Consider the following 10066-nt stretch of genomic DNA (forward strand, 5'->3'; position numbering starts at 1 on the left):
AGTGACCCACATTCAACTGTGTTCCAAAGGCAGATGATCCTCCTTCTGATGTACAGTCAGAAGAGCAGGAGTAACCCCACCCCACATCACAATGCCTACGTCATTTCATCTCATCACATAGGCATCAGGTTCAGTGTTATCTGTTATCTGCAGTTTCATGCGTCAACTGAGGGTCTTGGGCCCCCCCAAAGATAAGGGAGGACTACTGTACAAGTAATTGTTTTTAGGATATCCCTCAGTTTGGGTTTGTCTAAAGTTTTCTCATGATTACATTTCAGTTATGCATATTTGGCAAGAATACCCTTGAGGGCACTTGACGTCAGTTTTTCCCATTATTGGTGATACTAATATTGCTCATTTTGTTAAGATGGCAGGTTTCCCTTGTTAAAGTAACTACTTTTTCCTTTGCAATTAATAAGTGTCTCTGGTGGGACGCTTTGAAGCTATATAAATATCCTATTACATATCAAACATTCGCTCACTACTTTTAGCACCTATTGATTATTTCCTGAATTGTTATTTTGATAGTCGCCAAATGGTGATTTGCTAATTCCATTTCTTCCACATGTACTAAATGGCATTCTACAATAAAGAAGATCTTTCTCTACTCCCTTGTTTATTTAAGTAAGGCCTCATGGATTCTCACTTTATTCAGTGGGTTATAATCTGCTATTATCCTTACTTATTTTGATACCAAGTTGTCCCAGATTTGGCCAGTGAGAGCCCCTGTAAGTTGGTTTCTGACTTCTGTTTATATGTTTCCTTTCATCTCTGAGTACTTCTAAAATTTCTAGCTCAAGATGCTCCAAACCCATTTTGTATTTTCCCAGATTCAGTCCAGGAACCATTCATTTCTCCAAGGAGACCTGTTTCTCTTTAGAGGAGAATGCTTTTCAGAAACCAAAATCTGGACATTAAGTGTGCTTGATATCCAATCCAATATCCCAGCCTTCTCATGTTCCACACTTGCAACTCCCCTTTCCTGGCAGTAAAAAACCTGGTTCCATTATACAAAATATATTTACTTATTTTCTTAATTCATGAGTATTCAGAAAGTAGTTTCAGAGATAATCAAGGCTTCTAACTACACTTCAGTACTTATTTCGAGTTTTTGTCTTTGGGAAGTGTTCTTGAGTAAGGAGTGACAAAAAGATAATAGTCTCCCTGAACCAGGAGGTGGTCCCATATAACCCTGTTTCTACAGCTGTCACAAGATCCACACATCTAATTGACTCTTGATAATGATTTATTTAATAAGTGATCCACTAGGTTTTTCTTTAATTTTTTTAAGGTTTTATTTATTTATTTACTCACTTATTCATCCATTCATTCAGTTGGAAAGAGAGGAGAGAGAGATTAGGGGGAAGAGCAGAGGGAGAACAAGCAGATTCTGTGCTGAGCATGGAGCCCCACATAGGGCTCAATCCCACCACCCTGAGATCATGACCTGAGCTGAAATCAAGAGCTGGGTGCCAAACCGCTGAGCCACCCGGGAGCCCCATCCAAATAGTTTTTTGAGACTCATAAACATCTGCGGCACCTGTGTGGCTCAGTAGATTAATTATCTGTCTTTGACTCAAGTCTTGATCTCAGGGGCTGGAATCCAACCTGAGGTCCAGCCCGGGGTCCAGAGGGGCTGTAGCTCCACACTCAGCTGGGAGTTGGCTTCTCCCTCTGCCCCTCCCCCACCGTGCTCTTGTGAGCATGGGCACTCTGCCTCAAATAAGTAAAATCTTTAGATGCTCCCTGGTGGTCTAGTGGTTAGGATTCGGCCCTCTCTCTCAAATAAGTAAAATCTTTAAATTAAAAAAAAAAAAAAACACTCAAAAGCATTATGGGTTGAAATAAAGAATGATTAAAGAAACAAAGTTGGGGCACCGGGGTGGCTCAGTGGGTTAAGCCTCTGCCTTCAGCTCAGGTCATGATCTCAGGGTCCTGGGATCGAGTCCCACATTGGCTCTCTGCTCAGCAGAGGGCCTGCTTCCCTTCCTCTCTCTCTGCCTGCCTCTCTGCCTACTTGTGATCTCTGTCTGTCAAATAAATAAATAAAATCTTAAAAAAAAAAAGAAAAAAATTAAAATAAAAATAAAAAAAGTTTTGAATTAAAGTGGTAATAGTTGACCTTCACTTATTTTCTGTCAAAAACTTTTGCTTGAGAACTGCCCTTTCATAGACATCATTGAGTATAATTAACACACAATGTGACATTAGTTCCAGGTATACAACATAATGATTCAACTTCTCTATATGTTCTGCTATGCCCACCACAAGTATAGCTACATGTCATCATACAGCATATTACAATATCCTTACTTACTTTTATTTCAGAACTGTATACATGATCATCTTTTCTATACCCCCTATGCTGTATCTTTTAGTCCCATGATTATCCATTCCATAACCAAACCTGTATCTCCACTCCCTTTCACGAATTTTGCCTATGCCTTGACCACCCCACCCCCTTCCCTCTGGAAACCAGAAACAAACATTGACAAGATTGAAGGCTTAAATTTTTTTTTTTTTAATTGGGAAGTAGAAACCACACAGCAAACAACCAACCCACGGTGATTGCTTTCTGAATCTATTTAATATATTTAAAATAAAGGGCTCTGTGTGCCTCTTCCTGGAGAGCTATCAACAGAGGTGTGAAAAAAAGTTCTTGAGAGATAATGTAATCAGTCTACGGCCATACCACCCTGAACGCGCCCGATCTTGTCTGATCTCGGAAGCTAAGCAGGGTCGGGCCTGGTTAGTACTTGGATGGGAGAGATAATGTAATCAATGGGAGAGGAAAGGTTTTCCCGCTCCTTCAGGAGTATAAAAGGGGTTGAGAGAGGCCTGGGTGATCCACTCCGAGAGCTGAGAGTAAAGCCACAAGCTATGGAACTTCCTTCTGACAACCAGCCCAACGAACGGACCCCAGGAGAACACCTTCAGTAGACGGTGAGTGGACCCACACCAACCGGTGTATTAAAGGGTCTAAAAGTCAATCTCCTCAGCCCTTAGAAACTGTTAACAGCGCTTTGGTGGAGTGAATCTATGATACAGGTGTGGGTGGGGGAATTGTTTCTAAATATATGTAAAATGTTTGATTTTTAGAACTGTGTACATGATCATCTTTTCTATTTAAAAAAAGTTTGTTTGTACAGAAGGAATCTGATCACCAGATTTCACATGTGTTCATATTTTACAGTCTAAATAATCAGGTCAGTCAATGGGACAAATGTGTGACATCAGACCTATCCCAGATAAGGGAGGAAACCATGGCCATAGAATTTATATTTTAATTATTCAAGGTTACCAAACTTTGAAACAATGTCCAGTATAAGCTGTGCCAAGTCATAATGTAATGTAATATCTGGCCACTGGAAGTTTAAAAATCAATTTTTTTATAATTTTAAAAATCAGTCTGATAATGGAAAGGTGAGCCACAATTAATTTTTTATAGCCTGAAATTAATTTTGCTTTGGGAATCTAATTGAACAAACTTGATCATAATTACCTGGACCTTTAAAAAAATATATTGATAGGAGGGTGTGTGGGGGTGGCTCAGCCAGCTAAGTGTCTGTTTTCAGCCCAGGGTCCTGGGATTGAACCCCACATTAGGCTGCTTGCTCAGTGGGGAGTCTGCTTCTCCCTCTCCGCCCTCCCTACCTATCCCTCTCCCCACCCATGGCTTGTGCTCGCTTTCTCTCAATAAATAAACAAAATAAATAAATGTTGATAAGGTTCTTTCAGTACTTGTACTGAAAGCAATAGAAGTCATGTAGATAATTGGAAAGATAAAATAGAAAATAGAAAATAAAATGTCTATAATTTATGCAACTTCAAAAATAGTCACTCTGGAAAAAAAAATAGTCACTGTATTTTGTTATAATTCTTTCCAGAATGTTTTTTCTTGTACATACAAACATTTTGTTTCAAAACTAGGATTATGTCGTATAATGTATATTATCCTTAACATTGTTTCATGACCAAGACCTCTTTTCAGTGAATACTCTTGGGAAATGTAATATAAATAGTTGCATAGACTTCTTCATACAAACTTACCAAATTGTATCAAATTGATCTGCAAAGATGACGTGGATGGAACTAGAGGGTAACATGCTTAGCGAAATAAGTCAATGGGAGAAAGACAACTATCATATGATCTCCCTGATATGAAGAAGTGGAGATGCAACATGGGGGGGTTAAGGGGGTAGGAGAAGAAAATGAAACAAGATGGGATTGGGAGGGAGACAAACCATAAGTGACTCAATCTCACAAAACAAACTGAGGGTTGCTTGGGGGAGGGGGTTGAGAGAAGAGGGGTGGGGTTATGGACATTGGGGAGGGTATGTGCTATGGTGAGTGCTGTGAAGTGTGTAAACCTGGCGATTCACATACCTGTACCCCTGGGGATAAAAATATATTATATGTTTATTAAAAAAAAAAACTGGTCTGCAAAGTTCAAGGTAGTAAGGAAAAGGTATATCTTAAAAATACTGATTAAATTCAAACCATCTTTCTCCTCAAAGTATACTATTCAACTTTAACCAACATATTTGTCTAATCAAATAAGCCCCCAGTAATCACGTGCTATGACTTAGTGAATGCAACCTCTTGATGATATCAAAGCTTTGCTTTGAAAGATACAGTTTGTTACTCAAGTCTGAGTAGAACCTGCTATAGTAACTGAATAATCTGCACACAGTTTTAGTCCCTGCTCCATAGTGAAAACCAAATGTCAATGTGCTTCCTCCTTATAAATAACCAATTACATGGGTGACCTAAAAATAGAGTTCTTGTTGGCTAAGACAGGTTAATGACAGCCAGCTTGGAATCCTGTCATGTAGCACAGCTATTTTTGTGCCACAGTGTAGCTAGATTTGTCAATCCTCTCTGGCCTTTAGCACATATTTTAAATCTTAAGGCCCCAAATAAGCAATCACAGCTAAGGAATGAGGAGTTTACTAGTGAAAAGTTGATTGCATTATTTCTGATTAGATCAGGAGGGAATTAGAATTCCATGTTTTTGTATAGAAGAGCAAGAAAAGGTAAAGCATGATTCAAAATTCACAAAAGTGGGGGGGGGGGGGCGCCTGAGTGGCTGAGTGGGTTAAATCCTCTGCCTTCAGCTCAGGTCATGATCCCAAGGTCCTGGGATCAAGCCCCATGTCGTCGGGCTCTCTGCTCAGCAGTGAGCCTGTTTCCCTCCTCTCTCTCTGTCTGCCTCTCTGCCTACTTGTGATCTCTGTCAAATAAATAAAATCTTTAAAAAAAAAATTTTAAAGGTAACAGGACAAGGGAAAGGAAGAATAAATTATGGTGGGAACAGCTAAGCAGAACTTATTGTCCAGCTTGGGAGTGTAATTAGGTGCCCCTAATTTTTTTCTTAAAGCAGAATACTGGAAACATAAATATTCAGATTAACGATGGCAGACTTCACTCAGCAGAGCCAATAAAAAGACTTTACAATTCCTCTCACCAGAAATGTAGCTACAATTCAGTCTTACAATCTTTTTTTTTTCCAAGTACATTTCATTACAGTAGAATTTTCTCTATTCTTGTCAGCTTTCTGATAACTCTGGAAAATTCAACACCTATGAAAACCATTTATGTTCTTTTTAACCAACTACCATTATACTGGGAGTATGTGGTTCAAAATTTGGGACAAAAAATTCTTCGATTCTTTCTTCTATACTCTGGTCCCTCTTTAGGAACACTGTCATGACTTCACATCTACTCCCCATTCCAACCTCCCAGGCAGAACTAGGCATCACCCTGCAGGGTTCCCGTAGGATACAACAGAAAACCTCCATTGTAGCTTTTATTGGCAGTACTATAGCTGTTTACATACGGGACACTTTTGAGGACAGCATCTTTGTCATGGTTGCATAGCCACCTTCTAGACCAGCGCCTAGTAAATGCCAACAGAAATTTTTGTCATAATTCTATAAGAATAAAATTGTTTCTAGGGGCATTGTGGGCAGTTCTGAAACACACAGTGTGGTTTCTGCTGAAGATGTTAACTTGTGGTTGATAGAAGAAGAGAGTCAAGCAAAGCAGCAATTATTCCATGTAGTCCTAGAAAACTTGTACCTCCATTTCCTTTCATCTCTTCACTCCCAGAACAACTCCTGTTTATTTCTAGTAATAGAAATAAACTGATCCTCCCTTTTTCCAAGGAGAACATAGTTGGCTCGGCAGAGAGAATGGGCTCTATAAAAACTTTAGAGGCTGTCAAGATAGGTGGAGGTACACGTATGACTCACGATGGCAACCATCTCCATCATTAAAGCACTGAGTCAGTTTTCAGAGAACAGACAGGGACCTTGGAAAAGTTCCCTGGAAATCAGAACATTTAAGAATTGGGTTTTCTTGTCACACTCATTAGAGTAGTTCTAGACCTAAAGTAGGTAAAATACTTGCAATTCCTGTCAGCCAAAGTGTACCCCTCTCTCCTGTCTCTCTTTTTTTTTTTTTTAAGATTTTTATTTATTTATTTATTTGACAGAGAGAGAGAGAGATCATGAGTAGGCAGAGAGGCAGGCAGAGAAGCATGCAGAGAGGCAGGTAGAGAGAGAGAGAAGGAAGCAGGCTCCCTACCAAGGAGAGAGCCCGATGCAGGACTTGATCCCAGGACCCTGAGATCATGACCTGAGCCAAAGGCAGAGGCTTAACCCACTGAGCCACCGAGGCGCCCCTTCTCCTGTCTCTTTAGATACAGGTTTGTAGAAGTGACATAGGACCTGGGTTACCAGAATTATTGCTACTACTACTGTAGCTGTCACTGCAGTCACAATTTTGGAACCACAAAGAAGCTTGCATGTCCCATTGCATTCAAAATGGATGACTTTGTCTCCCTGAGTAACATACCTACCTTGTATTACCAAACATATGCTTCCACTCTGTCCACCAATGGTGGCTATCTTAGAGCAAGAGCACCCGAAGCTTTTAAGATTCATGGACCCCACATTGTAAGTAAATAGAATCAGCACAGATGTCTCTAATGGGTTTGGGATCCAGGGCACCAGAGAAGATGTGAACATTATTTAAGGGACATGTGGACTCTCGAAGTATGGAAAGAATGAGTCTGGGAACAGTTTTGACCGGCTCACTTAGTAAGTGTGTTTTAACCTCTCCTTACATAAGATGGGATAGCAATTCTCCTCCCAATGCCTTGCTAGAGTAGATAAGGCATATGATCAGATTATACAAAGGAAAGTATTTGGGAAGTTAAATTGCATGGAAATGCAAGTACATTCCTGTTCAGAGGACTTCCCCCGTGGCTCTGTGATGACTACCACTATTAGTGACTCCTTGGATGAGTCATTTATCCTCTCCTGTTCTCGGAGGTATAATTGGGATATCTTCCAGGCCTTACCATTCTCTCTTTACATGACTCTGAATTTCTTTCATCTTCTTATATTTTGGAAAAACTCCGTCCTCCAATCCCTTACTGCATTTCCTGCCTGTCATCGTTCTAACGGCTTTGGAATCTCAGTGCCTTCTAAACAGCGTACAGATAGAAACCCTTCATCATTTCCCCCTGACAATGACCATGGCAGGCAGAAAAAGGTTGAGGCATGTAGTTTGAAAAGATAAAAGGCCCTTACCAATGAAAGATTATCATGTAGAAGCCAGGGATCCAAGAATAAAAAATCACCAAGAACCACAAAGGGCCATTTTTAATGATTACCATAATATCACAAATTTTGGGCATGATTGCAGGATAAAACTCTAAATTGGACGCAACTACTCCCCAAGATATTTGCCATACTGAATTAATCTGTGTATGTACAATAGTCACCTGCCGGGATTTTCCCCACTCTAAAAGGGTGTAATTAATGAAAAACTATTAGAAATAGTGTGAGATCTGGGGGCACCTAGCTGGCTAAGTCAGTAGAGCATAAGACTCTTGGTCTCAAGGTTGTGAGTTTCAGTCCCATGTTGGACACAGAGATTCAAATAAATAAATAAATAAATAAAGGGTTGAAAATCTTTTAAATTTTTAAAAATTAATAAAAACTTTGTAAAATGTTCTTAAATAATCATCATTACCACTGACTGGTCAACAGTTTCAGTGTATATAAAGATTACCCAATAGACAACTGAACATGTGCCATATTCTTCACAATTAAACTTTAACATTAATTAGTATTCTTTGGGTACAACCAACAAAATAAAGACAAAGGAAATATTTCCTTTAAAATTCCAAAAAGTTAGTCCAGTCTTCCATTTCACATTTTTTGCTAATCTAAAGGTTTAATCACACTAATACAGTATAACAATTTTGAAATATTACAATAAACTTGCTTTAGGTTTGCCATGTTAAATAATTTCTCAAGTGCATTGTTTCCATCTGCTTTATAGTACGCAAATTGAAGATAATACTAGAGGGGAAGTTAAGTCTAGAATTCTCGGTTCAAGGGCTCTGCCAAAGAGATCAACATGTCACTATCACTTTGGGTGAATCTGTACTAGATCAATAATTTATTCCTAAGTCACTGATACTATTTGTCAGTTCTTTTGCCTTGTTATTTTCAAGGAATAAAAAGTAAGTTTATTCTAAACTGTAATATAAAAGTGAATTGCAGTCTTTTAGGAGAAATTCTCAAACACACAAAAAAATAAAAATAAAAAGATAGCAAACAATCTGTCCTCTTGGGTGATACTATCCAAGATAAGTCAGCCTGTTATCATCATCACTTTCTTGATTTCACCTTCTAATCTCATTGTCTACTGCCAGATCCTATTTCTCAAGGTTTCTGTGCCTACCAAACACCGACATTGCCCTCCAAACATCCTTAACTCAAGCATAAAATAATAATAGCACAAAACACACTATTTGCTCATTAAATACCTACCATGTGCCAGGTACTGTGTTAGGAACAGGGAAAATAATAGGACATGGCCTCTGCCTTGGAGAACTTCATGGGATACGAGGGAGACAGATGGAGTTTACAAAAATGATTATCCTAATGCAATAGAGATTGCAATTGAGGTATGTACAGGATACTATGAAAGTACAGGGGATGGAGTATCTATGTTGATGGAAAGGTTGGGAAAATAGCAAAAGATAATTAATTTTCAGGGGCACCTGTGTGGCTCAGTCAGTTAAGCATCAGGTCATGATCTCAGGGTCCTGGTATCAAGCCCTGCATCAGCTTTCACTGAGTAAGGGATCTGCTTGTCCTTCTCTCTCTGCCCCTACGTGCTCTCATTCTCTCTCTCTCAAATAAATATTTTTTTAAAAAATTAATATTCAGGGGAAGTAAAAGAATTTTCCAGATAAAAGGAATTGCAGATCAATCACGGTCTGAGAAAACATATTTTTTGGAAATCACAATTGGTTTCAAAGGCTAGAAGAGTAACAGTGAAGCAGAATGTAGGGCTGGTAAGGCAAAGGCATGATTTGGAGTGTCTTAAATATCTTGTTAAAATTTTTAGATTTTATCCAAAACTTAATGAAGGGTCATTGGAGGATTTTAAGTAGGAGAATGACAAAAATACAGGATGGATTATGTGAAGACAAGACTAGAAGTTATTCAATCAAGCTATTTCAATACAACTCAGTAAATATTGTTAAAGGAATTAAGGGAGGTAGTGAGGGAGGGAAAAGGAGAGAAGGAAAGAAGAAAGGAGGAAAAGAAGGAAACTGAGGGTAGAAAATGGAAGGAGGGGGACAATTTCCAAGATATTTAGTAGATAAACTCAATAGAAATTGATAGCCAATGAGACAGAAAGGAGGAAAAGGGAGGAGTCTAGTATGACTGTTGGGTTTCTGGCTTGGGACCCTGAGGGGCAGAGGTGCGATTTATTGGTATCAAAACAAAGTAAGATGAACAATTTCAAGGGAAGGAAAGAGATTATTGACTCAGCTTTGACCATGCTGTGTATGAAGTACTTGGGAGTTTATCCCATGGAAATACAGATCTGAAACTCAAGAGAGAAGTCTTTACTAGAAGCACATTTTAGTTATCATTGGGTGTTTGGAAGGTGAGACCAAAGAAGTTCTCTCTAAATGGCTCTGAGACTCTAAAGTGTAAGGGAATGCCACAGAAGAAATAAATAAATATTCTTA

This window comes from Mustela lutreola, chromosome 6 (assembly GCF_030435805.1).
Source record: "Mustela lutreola isolate mMusLut2 chromosome 6, mMusLut2.pri, whole genome shotgun sequence".
Lineage (NCBI taxonomy): Eukaryota > Metazoa > Chordata > Mammalia > Carnivora > Mustelidae > Mustela > Mustela lutreola.